This window comes from Apium graveolens, chromosome 2 (assembly GCF_009905375.1).
Source record: "Apium graveolens cultivar Ventura chromosome 2, ASM990537v1, whole genome shotgun sequence".
In the NCBI taxonomy this organism is placed as follows: Eukaryota; Viridiplantae; Streptophyta; class Magnoliopsida; order Apiales; family Apiaceae; genus Apium; species Apium graveolens.
Genome location: NC_133648.1, coordinates 16808781 through 16822628, shown reverse-complemented (window position 1 = coordinate 16822628; position 13848 = coordinate 16808781).

The window sequence follows — 13848 nt, the reverse complement described above, 5'->3', positions numbered from 1 at the left end:
CCTCCAGATCGAGAGATCGAATTCACGATTGATTTAGCTCTTGGAATGGAACCAGTTTCGAAAGCTCCCTATTGAATGGCGCCTGTTGAGATGAAGGAATTAGTGATGTAATTGCAAGAATTTTTAAGCAAGGGAGTGATTCGCCCGATTGTATCCCCGTGGAGTGCACCAGTGCTATTCGTAAAGAAGAAGAACGGAAACATGCGATTGTGTATCGATTATCGTGAATTGAATAAGTTGACTATTAAGAATAAGTACCCTCTACCGCGAATCGACGACTTATTTGATCAGCTGAAAGGAGCTACTTGTTTCTCGAAGATCGATTTAAGATCTGGGTATCATCAACTAAAGATCAAGGTAGAAGATATACCCAAGACAGCGTTTTGAACGAGATATGGACATTATGAGTTCTTGGTAATAGGCGTTGGATTGACGATTACGCCAGCTGCATTTATGGATCTTATGAATAGAGTGTTCAATCAATATTTAGATATGTTTGTAAAGTGTTTATTGACGATATCTTGATATACTCCAAGTCGGAGGAAGAACATATGGAACATTTGATGCTTTATTTGGAGATTTTAAGGAAAGAGAAATTATACGTAAAGTTTTCTAAATGTGAATTTTGGTTAAAGGAAGTTCAGTTTCTTGGACATGTAGTCAATAGTGATGGTATTAAAGTAGATCCCGTAAAGATAGAAGTGTTGGGTTTCAAGCACATAAACGCAACGAAAACAATAATTAAAAACGTCAAAAACTAGAATTTTCGAAACCCACCGCAGGATCCATGCAAAAATAGATATTTAATTCGTAGATCAGATTGTTTACCTTAAGAAGTTTTACGAATTTATTGACTAGTGGAAATTCAAAACTTGTTCAATCACCATGCATCCCGCTCTCGCGATCTACGCTCTATCGGTATCCATACGAATGCTTGAACTCAAGGATTGAATGTGTACTAGCACAAGCTCGTTTCTTCTTGCTCTCTCCATCTTCTCTCTTGATGGCTAGGGTTTTTAGTAAAAGTCTGGCATTCAAAATCAGCCACACAAGAGATATTATATAGGGAGTATAATAAGAATTATAACTCTTAAGTAATTAGGAGTTATTATTAATTCGAAATTCCTATTTGTATAATAATTAAGTCACACTTAATTATTTAACAACTGAATTTCATAATTAATATTAGTAAATTCAAATAACAATATTTATATAATTAATTAAGTCATACTTAATTAATATTATAAACAATTCGAATTACTATAATATAAATTAAATCCAATTTAAATTAAATAATCCTTCAAGCATTCTTTGTGTGTGACCCTATAGGTTATTATTATGTTGGCAACAAATTTTAAATCTAATTTAAAATCGTAAACAACGAGCGGCATAACATCATTGCTACCCAAGTAATAATAATTGAATCGGTGATCGATTAAACCTTTCGTGAATAATGTAATATGTAATATAATCCCTTTAACCACATATTATAGATTAAACTAGAGGCATGTAATATGTCATCCTCATCAATATTTAATCCAGGTTTCCTTGATCAATAGGTAGACTATCATATCAAATCAACATTTGAGCGTGGCCACGCATTTCATTGTCTAGCTCACACAAGAGGCCTATAATATCACTCCTAAAAAAAGAGGGTTAAATCCCATCTAAATCATATATATTTCTGATACGATTCATAATATACCCAATATCCACTTTTATCATTACCCGGTCAAGGATAACTTTTAATGGAATCAATATATATTAATTCTCGTATAGAAATATAATGACTTCAGGTCTAAGGGCCATTACATCATTATCACTGTGACAATTACTTATGACACAACAGACATGTAGAATCTCACATCGGTTCGTCCAGCATCATGTACATTTACATATGCCTGTGTTTTTTACTTTAGTATCACTATACCTATGATCAATGAGATGTGATCATCAGTCAACAAACACACCGGTCTTATTGCACTATTATTGTCCCTTAATAATAATACTCGACTAGGGACCTTTAGGAATATTGATATTATTCTCATAATCTCATTTCTAAGTCACGTACTTAGAGATATAGACTTCATATCATATTCCAAGGACATTTATTAATCTAACATTTATTTAGCAGTAAATTAAGAATTAATAAATTATCAAGGGAATAATCGATAAAACATAAATATTAATAATATAAATGTCTTAAACTAAAACATCATAGTGTTGTCTCGAGGGCACAAACACTAACAAGAAGCTGTGATGAATTGGGATAGGCCAAAGACTCCCACGGAAGTAAGAAGTTTTCTCGGATTAACGGAATATTTTATAAGATTCGTACAAGACTTTTCTAAGATTGCTGTCCCATTGACTAAGTTGACAAGGAAGAACGAAAAGTTTGTTTGGACGGATAACTGTGAGGAAATCTTTCAAGAGCTAAAGAAAAGGTTAGTAATTGCACCAGTATTGGTTTTACCCGATGAGAAGGGCGAGTTTGTGATCTATAGTGATGCTTCATATAAAGGACTAGGTTGAGTATTAATGCAACACGGAAAGGTGATAGCATATGCGTCAAGTCAATTAAAGCCGAATGAGTAGAAGTATCCTAGGCATGATTTAGAATTAGGAACAATTGTATTTACTCTTAAGATTTGGAAACACTATTTGTACGGAGAAAAGTGTGAAATTTATATGGATCACAAGAGCTTAAAGTACATCTTTATGCAGAAAGAATTGAAAATGAGGCAAAGGAGATGGTTGGAGTTAATGAAAGACTACGACTGTACGATAAGTTACCATCCCGGAAAGGCGAATTTGTAGCAGATGTGCTAAGCCGCAAGGAAAGATTAAATATGGTAACTTCGTCCGAAGAATTGATCAAAGAATTTAAGAAGTTGGAAATAGAGGTGCAAGTTCCAGAACTTGTAAATGAAGTAACGTATACGATGACTTTTCAACTAGAGATTTTGGAAAAGATTTGATATTGTCAAGAGCAAGAGATGAACCACGAGAAGGATAAATTAATAGGAGAAGAGGTTAAAGCTCAAAAGGATGAAAAATAAATATACCGCATTGGTTCACGTATTTGCATTCCTAATGTTGTGGAATTAAAGCACAAAATTCTTCAGGAAGCACATAACTCGAGATTTTCGGTTCACCCTGAAAGTACAAAAACGTATAAGGACTTAAAAGAGAATTATTGGTAGCCAAACATGAAAAAGGAGATCACGGAATGGATAAGTAAATGTTATACGTGTCAAAGAGTAAAAGCAGAACATCAGTGACCAAGTGGGTTGCTTCAACCACTAGATATACCTGAATGGAAATGGGAGCATATCGCGATGGATTTCGTGGTAGGATTGCCAAAGACCAAGTCTAATAATGATGGGATTTGGGTAATAGTCGATCAACTGACGAAGTCAGCACATTTCTGGCCTATCAATGAAAGTTTCTCATTGCAGAGGTTGATCAAGATGTACCTGGATAAAATCGTAATGCATCATGGAGCACCAGTGTCTATCATATCTGATAGAGATCCGATATTTAACTCGAGATTTTGGCGATAATTTCTTGATCATTTGGGAACTAAGTTGAAAATGAGTACGGCGTATCATCCGCAGACTGATGGATAAAGTGAACAGAATATTCAAACGATCGAGTATTTGTTGAGAACCTGTGCGTTGGATTTTAAAGAGAATTGGGACAATCATTTGCCATTGATTGAATTTTCTTATAATAATAGTTATCACGCAAGTATTGGCATGCCGACTTACGAGGCATTATATTCCTACATATTGGGATGAAGTTGGCGAGCGCAAGATAATTGGTCCAGAACTACTACAACAAACGAAAGAGAAAGTGGAAGTGATTCACAAAAGATTAATAGCTACCCAAGATCGACAAAGAAAGTATGCAGACCAAAATTGAAAGGATGTTCTATTCGAATGTTGCTGAAGATATCTCCATGGAAAGGTCTATCTAGATCTGGGAGGTAAGGAAAGCTAAGTCCCAGATATATTGGGCCATTCAAAGTATTAAATCAAGTTGGAAAAGTGGCATACGAGTTAGCATTACCTCCGTAAATGCAACATCTTCATAACATATTTCACGTCTCTCTTATAAAGAAATATAATGCGGATGCTAGTCATGTGATAGAACTGGAATCGGTGGAAATTCAGCAAGATCTATCGTATGTGGAACAACCCGTGCGAATCCTAGATCAAAAAGAGAAAATACTTAGAAATAAAGTGGTTCCTCTAGTTAGAGTTTTGTGAAGAAATCCTAAGATAGAGGAATCAACTTGGGAATTATAAAGTGAAATGCGAGAGAAGTATCCCCATCTGATTGTTTAGACTAGATTCTGAGGACAGAATCCTTTTATAGGGGTAGATTGTAACGACTGGGAATTTCGCAATGTAATTAGATGAATAAAGTATAGTTTTGTGCTATAATTATGGTTTATGTGGATTTATTTGAATAAATTAAAGGTTAAATGATTATGCGATTTAATGGTCATTATTGTGCAATAGTAACTGGGAACGTAAAGTAACTCGTTCCAGTTTGATGAGTCAGCTAAGGGCTTAAGCTGTACTGTTGGGCCGTCAAGTTGAACGGAACCCGTATTAAAAAGAATTAAAATATTTAAGAGTGCGAATATAAAATATATGTGATGATCTTATGTGGTGTATACTATTTGATGTGTGCATGTTCGAATTGGAGATTTGTAGAATTTTTAAATGTTTTAAAAAGGATTTATAAGGGTTTTACTAATCTTTAAACATTTTTATAAAATTATAGAAATGTGATCAAGGTGTAACATTTGCTTTATTACTATTAAAGAAGTCCAAGAGACTTTCTAAAAATAATAATTGGATTTTTCTTGGTGTTTTGATATTTTAAAATGATTTTTTAAAAAGCTTATTACTATTATTGGGATTTAATGGTAAAATCAATATAAAATGATCCGGTTACTCAAAAATATATTTAAAAATACGAGTGAAGAGCTAATTTTATATTTTACTTTAAGAAAATAAATTTCCGCTACTTGCACTTCGCATGGACTTAAGTATATTTATTTATTATGTTTTGTATAAATAAAAAGTTGAAAAAGAATTAAAAAGGGTGATTACCATTCTACCCTTGAGTGTATGTATATACACCCTCACCCTTCCCTTTTCTTTTCTTTTTCACCCGGTCTCATCTCTCTCTTTCTTTCCTCTCCCTCTCTCTGTTTCATCTCTCTCTCTCTCAGCTTCATCTCTCTCTCTCTCTCTCTCTCTCTCTTGGTACAACTCTCTCTTTCTCTCCCTCTCTCTCTCTCTCTCTCTCTCTCTCTCTCTCTCTCTCTCTCTCTCTTGTTTCTTCCAAATCCTCCATTAAAACTCAATCTTTATCTAAGATTTGAGTCTCTTGTACTCTAAATATATATTTACATGCTTGCATGCATGTGTTGTTTGGTTTTTTTTATCAAGAACCATTCAGTTCTTAAGTTTGAGTTCGTTTTTAAGTTCGATTCTTTGCAAGAAAGTGATGATTGTGATATGCATGCTAGTTATCTTGTGTAATTGATTGGGAATCGGTGGTTTTTGGTCGAATACCTTCGATTAAGGTCACCATCGAGAAGCCACCGCCACCGGCGATGAACTCTGGTGAGTCGGTGGTGAGCTATGATGTTTAACTGAGCTCTAACACATTGAAGATGACTAGTTCGACAATTGCATGTGGTGTTTTTTTGAAAGAAACCGAATGTTATTTTAGTTTAAAAAGAATTGAGTTGAAAATTATTTGTTAAATTAGATGATCATCTATGATTTGAATAAGTATGTGTTTGAGTTGGTTATATAGTTGATTTGGATAAGTTTTTTGTTAAAGGTCACCTGCATGTCAAAATTTATGATTGCATGTAATTAAATTGGGCTTACAAAAGTTAAAAAGGTTGGTTGTAATCTAGAGTAATGTATTAGTGTATTTAAGATGGGATTTTTTTTATTTGAGTTTCTCAAAGAATTTTTGGTTCAAAAATTTGGGTTGTGAGGTTCGGTTTTTAAGAAAAATGGTTCAAATGGATGGTTTTTGGCTTGAACTGAAGTTTATGTTTGATCCTTGAACTTGCATGTTGATTGTTGCTAATTAATATATGATCCATGAACTTGCATGTTGGTTTTTTCTACTTGCATGTCATTACTTTGATTTAAAACTTGAATAAAGCATAGTATTAACAAAGTATTGATTTGAATAACTTGACTGAGTAGATGTGATGTATGAAATAGGCTTGGTTTCTATCTAAAAAGTATGTATGTTGGGTATTAATGAATGCATATCAATTATCCAAAAGAACCTACCGGGTATACCTTATTGTAGTTCGAATTTTTGATAAGCAAAAAGGGGAAAAAGTGTTTTAGTGTTGTAATATTCGAGTCGATGGTTATTTGTTAAGTGGTAAGTATAGTTCTGATATTAAGAATATAGTATATCATATTATGTGTTATGTGATTATACTCGAGTATATAAGTTCAGTGTTATCGCGATTTGGGGTAATCGTTAGACGTTCTGAGAAACACCGAGTGTTGATTAAGTTGCTAATTAGGGTTTTATTTTGGATTGTATATTCGGTTAGCGAAGGCGTTTAGGCTAGTAAAGGGAATGATATCTTAAGTGGCAGTAGCTCATATACCGTCAAGCATGAAAGCTATTTGAGGCAAGTAACTCTGCCTTCTCTTATGAATTGATTATAGAGAGGATATTGTCAATGCCATGATAAAGTAGTGATTCTTTATAACAATTGTGATAAGCCTGTTATTGATTTTTGAGAAACCCTGATGTTGACCCTCGTAAAAACTTGTTATCAATCCCTATTGATCTCTTATAATAACTCTATTGATCTTAACATTTTTCTTGCTATATTACCTTGTTATCTTTTGGTCTCGTAAACCTAAGAGAACCTGTATGAATCCCCTTACTTAATGCTTTGTTTAACCTGGACTCTTTGATAACCCGTATACCTTATTTTGTATTGATCTTTGGAACTATCCTACTCTCGATATAGTATAGCCTGATTAACACTTGATCAATGTAACGCCCTCCAGACCCGGGGTATAAGTCTAGGGGTTACTAGCTAATCACCAAATTTGTTTAATCTGATTAACAAATAATAAAGAAATGAATCTAAACCCCTTTAATACTAACCAGGATCTTTTTAGGTTGAAGTATGAAAACAAGAACCACTAACTGCTTTATTATAAACCAAATTCAAAATCTTACAAACTCTCTTTATTACAAACTATTGTCTAACCAGTTTTAAACTAATCTCATCTTTTATTCAAACACACACACTAACTATCTACACTCCACCTGTTCGGACAACTCAAAGCTTTCTTCCTGGATTGGGATCAACACCTTGGGTATGAGAGGATCCCGAGGCTTGACCCGCTTCTTTACCACTCGAGTCATGATGGGTTTCATATTCCTTCTTAACTGAAAATAATAAGGTGAATAACAACAAAAAGGGGTGAGCCAAAAATTGCTCAACAAGTCTACAAAATATAAACAGTTTTTTAGCAGTTTAAGTGAAACGGTAACCTGGGTATATCTGCAAAGATATAACCCTGCGAGAGTAGAAAGAAGGCCATTACTGGCGAGTACAATCGAACTAAACTGGACACAAGTTCGCATCTATACCCTGCTGATCAGCCAGGATATAGTGCAAATCTATATCCCATTATATAGATCCAATCGGGCACCCAGGCATTACGACCCATCTCAAGGATCCGGTTATGTCTCGGTCCTTAGGATTAAGTAAACTTAATCCCCAAAGTATCACTATCCAGTCCATGAAATAGCAACCGGAACAATCGGTATGCTTTGATATATTCTAATCACTAGAGTATATCAATATTTGTGAGTAACAATTGGTATATGAACAATGAATTCAAATGAAAAGGAGAAATCAAGAATCGAAATGAAATATGAACAAGAGAATTAAAAGAGTGCAAGCATGATAAAAATTTGAAGAAATATCACTATTCTGAAATTAGAATTGGGGAAAAACTTGCCTTCTACGCGACTCACTGCAATTATGTCACCTTCGTCTATCACCGACTCAACCTGCCTTGCTGGCTTAGCTTCTGTTAGAGAAATAGACTGGTTTAGTCATTTTGTAATTCAATTGTGTCTTGAACCGACTTCACATCATTCCTATTATCTACCCATGCGCTTATGGCTGACTTGTATATTATATATTAACAAGTAAGATTCGATTAACCACATAATACACCTAAGCACATAAGCACATAATCATTTTTATAGTTAATGTAATTTTTAGAATCAAAATCGACTCGCTGATCGCTCAACTGATCATTATCTAACTCGTTTCCTATTTTTCGGATTCGTCTCGGCATGCGATTCGACTGATAATCAAACGAATAACAAAGTCAACTAAGTTCTAGAAGAAATTAGGTCTTAATATTATTTTTAATGAAATTATCTCATTTTTCTAAGTCAAAGGGCTTTCGTTTCACTCAAATCGGACTAACGGTTTAATTACTACGAATTAAACAAGATTTAATTAATTAATAATCAATTATAAAAATTGATTATAATTAAATAATCCTTAATTATATTTTTAAATAATTATTTAATGATTATTGAATTTTAAAATAATTAATCCCTAATTACTAGGATTAATTACAATTTATTATAATTATTCTCAAATTATTATCAATTATTCGGTTAGATTGATTATTTACAAATAAATAATCAATACAATTAACCATAACAATATTCATCAAATAAATAATTATTATTCGAATAAGGTTCCAGCTCATCGATCAACGACTCGTATTAGTACGGACTATTCACATTCCTGGTATGATTAACAATTTATTACTATTAATTATACATTATTATAACTTACAAGATTAATCGGTCATCTGTATTTAATTATTCGATACGAATAGTTATTACGATATTCTTTGAATAAATACCTATCGCTCGAATAATAATAATAATAATTATAATAATAATCCAACTTATCGTTCACTTACTCGTATAGATACTAGTTACTCGTATTATTCAACTAATTATCGCATTTTTAATCATATTATTCGATTATTTTTAAGCCTATTTGTTAATTAAATACTTAATTATTAATTAATAAATAACTAATAAATAATTAGATAAATAATTAGTTAAATAACTAAATTCGAATTTCTAAATTAATAAAACAATTTAGAAATTAATAATAATAATTTTCAAAATTTAAAACTAATTTTTATTTGATTTTTTTGGATTAATAAAACTAATTTTTTGAATTTTATATAAAAAAATAAATAATTAAAATTCCAGAAACATAATTTAGGAATTGGATTTGGGTTTTGAAAGATCAAAACCGGGTTGCTTTTCGGGTCAACCACCGGGGCGACGAAGAACACGCCGGCCGGCTACCCAGAGTCCGGCACCGGCGGCTCTTTCGGGCAAAATCCGGTGACTGCAAAACGTAGCTAAAACGCGTGCTATCAATCTCTTTTTTGGCCGAAATCGATGCTACACGCCTCCAGGAACTCGTTCCCACAGTCTACAACACCTCCTTCGTCCTTCTTCCTCGTCGAACACAGCCGGAGATCGACGAATGACGGTGGCGACGCCGCTTTTCGGCGATGCTAAAAACGAACACTAAATCACGTGAAACTGGTGTCAAACAACTCAAAATCTAACGATCTATAAGCTCGTAACCACATAATCAACAAACAACAACCCAAAATCAAAACCCGAATTCAAAAACGGGTTGAAACTCAAAAACACAAATCACAATTCCGGGAATAGAAAAATTAATTAAAAATACGTATAATCATCTACACAACCTGGGAAATCTATTCATATAACTCTCAGCAACCAAAACACAACGATTTGCAAATACCCAAATTAGTTCAAGAACCCTAAAAATCGAATTGAAATTCGAAGCTATAAAACATGAAATTGATTATACGAATAGAAAGTAGAGATCAAGAGGATCGATTTGGTTACTCACATGATTGATTTGGATAACAGAATCACCTTCAAATCTGTAATTGAATTCCTTGAGTGTTCTTCACCAATAAACCCTAATTCTTGATTTTCTGAATTTTTAATAATAATTAACTAATTAATTAATAATTAATCAGGTATTTATAGTACTGAAAATAATACCCCTAAATAAAATTAAGGGGCTAATTACACATCTAATAAAAATATTTGGCCCCAATTTTTATAATTTTTGAGTATTAAAATTTAATTTATAAATATTTTATATATATAATATATATGCCAAAATTTCCCAAAAATTGTAAATAATGCAAAAATACAAAGAAATGGTATAAATAAAAGTCCTATAATTTTATAAAAATAGAAATGTGATTTTTATGGGATTTTTAACACCCAATGGGGCCCGGAAAAGTCATTTTTCGCCAAACGAGAAAATTTATAAAATACCTAGATGTTCAGAATAATGCGATGGTAAAAGTCGTTTGATGAAAAATAAGGCCCATTATTTTATTTGAAATACCAGCTTTAAAATTATGATTCGGGTCGTAAAATATTTGAAATGAAAGCTATAAATGAAAAATAAAATACCTGAAAAATATTTTAAAAATACCGGGACAACACAGAATGCACGTAACACATAGCAATTAGGGTTTGATAGATAATTCCACATAAATGACACATTAACACACATAATTTATTATAAATATGATATAGTACAAACATAAATTTCCCAGACGTTACAATCAAGATCTTTAATATTGATCCCCGTTACTTTCGATTCGTTCACTTTCCATGAATTCTTAAATTGAACTTAAGAATGATTTTCGACTTGAATAAGTCTGCATGGTTTCATATTCTTGGTAATGCTAAAATGAACTTAGTCAATTTTCCTACTTCCAACACAAAGGTTTTCCAAATGAATTTCTGATGGATTGGATAGAGACGTAAGAGACTAGTGGGACTAATCCAATCACATAAGAGGCTAGCAGGGCTAGTCCAATATAAGGCTGAAATAATGTCATAGGTACTATAACGACCAGATGGAGGTCGGTACGGGCCGATCACCCGTATTATATTTTAAAATATGGATATTCCAATCAAGGGTTCCTTTATGTTTTATAAAAGAGAAAATGATATAATCTTTTAAGCAATTTGCTTCTTTTAATGAAAGGAAATGAAATGATCTGTATTTTCATTAAAAAGATAGAAACCTGTGAACCTTGTCAATTTAATTAATTATTGAATCTCGAAGCTCGAATAATAACTTCTTTTAATTAAGAAACTCTTTCAGAATTCTGCTAATGATTTGTGATGAATGTCAGTTTTCTCCCAATCTTGAGCCTTTAATCTTGAAAGCCCGAAACCTTTTCATAACCTTTACTTAGCCAATTACAGGAAATTGCCACCTAGAAAATTAGTGTAGAATGCCTCAGATATTGATATTGATGTTATGTTATAGAACTGTCTATATAGTTACTTGTTGAGCTTCTTTGCTCATTTATTTGCTTTGAGCTAACGATGACAGTTAAGCAAGAAGATGGCCAGACTTAGGCGCACCGCTCGCAAGAGAGTTCCTGGCGGTCCCTACCGGGTTGTAGGTTTTCAGATGATAGAGCAGGTAATTGCTGTGTGTGTGTGAGCAAGCGTGTTAGTTGGAGGACCTATATAAGTTGGATCAGATTCTTTGGGTTATCTGTAGATTCCATGTCGGAATCGGATAAATTTGAATTTAAGTATATTTTGGGTTGTAATATATTTATTCTGGTTGGTAGTTGTAATCTTGTCTCATACTTAATCATGTTTAGATCATGTTATTATTATTATCGGGATTTATTATATCTGCTGTTATTATATTAGTTTAATGGTGTGTGGGTCCTCATTTACTAACCCCGAGATTGAGGGCATCACACGCCTCTTGTTCTAAGAACTCGGGGTCCTATGAGCGTTTGGGAAATATGGTTTGAAGGAAATAGATGGAGGAGAATAGATTCCTAGCTTATTGCAAAAATCTTTATATGGATGAAAGGGAGAAGACGCACCCTCCTCTTCTAGCTGTCAAAACAAAAGGAAAAATATGTTGAAGGCGCGTTCAGAGAGAAAAATAATAAAGATTGAATAACAAGAAAAAGATTATAAAGAGATGAAGGCGCGCCATAAAGCATAAGGACACGTCCTGATTACCACAGCAGATGTCAAAAATAAAGAGAAACATGGGCATATGGCGTGTCCAAATGTGATGGTGTGCCCTATTTAAAATATGGATCACATATATTCGGCCTTAACTAAAAGATGGTCTCATGAAAATCCATTATGGCGCGTCCTATACTAAGATGGCGCGCTCTAATTATTATGATAGTTATTTATTCTTTCGCAAGTATATATTCTTATCTCCCGATAAACCACTTTAGGGCGCGTCCTATATCCAATCAGATGCAAATTACCCTAGAATAACGGTTGTAATTACATAAATATGAATTTGAATTTTGAAATACTAAAATTATGGATCTAAACTGGCATATACATGATATATACACATATACATAAAAAATTTATGAAGAACACATAAAGTATAAAAAAAGGAAAGACGGACAGACATGATAGTATTACACCTGTTACACTCGATAAAATCTGAAAAGAGGTGGAATATCATGTACCTTTTTATTTTATGAAGAGATTAGTCGGAAGAGATTTTGGAAATGGTGAAGAAAAGGTCGGTTCCGAGCAAATTGAGTTCCTGTCGGCGGCGACGATTTCAGAGAAAAGGTAAAGTGAAAGAGTAAAGTAAAAAGTAATAAAAAGGATATTCACTTATAATTATAGCTGATGGAGACGTGTGACAACTGTTGATAAGTGATTTTATATCCACTTGGAATGCTTCATTACAAGCTTAAATTGGTGTTTTGGACTCAAGTTATTGGTATTTTGATGTATTTTTGTTTTATTGCATTTCAGGTATCAATTATATGAAGAATTGAGCTTTTAAAGGTAATATGATGAAAAGTGATCAGATTTGGAACCAAGGCCATTGTCAAGTTATAGAGAATCTCGTTAGCTTCGCGTGGGCAGTTGAATCGCTTAATTCTGACGAGTAGAACTCAAGTTATGGCCAAAACAAGATTCATCAGAATTTTTCCGGGCAGGCTGCAGGCGCCTGCCTGGGATGTGAGGCGCCCGCCTGGAGAGCTGAGGCGGCCGCCTGAGGTGCGGCTGGTCGCTGATTTCGCTGAAAAAGCCTTTTTTGAGTGGAATTTGACGATTTTAAGGGTCCAGGTCCACGAGGGGCGTATATATACTTAAAAAAAGGGTTTTCATTATCCGGGAATATTGGGATATCAAGGAGAAGACCTAGAAGCACAAAACAACTACGAAAAAGAAGATCTTATTTTCAACTTGTGATTCTTTGAATTAGTTGTAACTTTGGATGCTCGTTTTCGTTCTTGTTGAACCTAGATCTCATTTATTCATACTTTGATTATTATTCAGTTTATTAAGACCTTGTTTATACCATGCTTTCATTGGAACCCATGGTGACGATGAGTTCGATTATGAGCTAATCGTTGTCTTAGGATTCTAGCGGATTTACTTATGAATTTCTATAGTTAATTTGTTTCGATATCTTGGTGTGTGGTGATTGATTAATATCCTAGTATTGGTTGTGCTTATTCGTCTTATGTGCGTAGCTAACATATAAGATAGTGTGTAATCTCTATTGAAGCGAAAATGAATATAGAGGTTTAGAACTTGCCATGCTAGCATAGGTTCATGTATTGTATGCATGATTAGTGGGTAACTCTAACCGTTTTACTTGCCCTATGTAATCAAGATAGATAACTT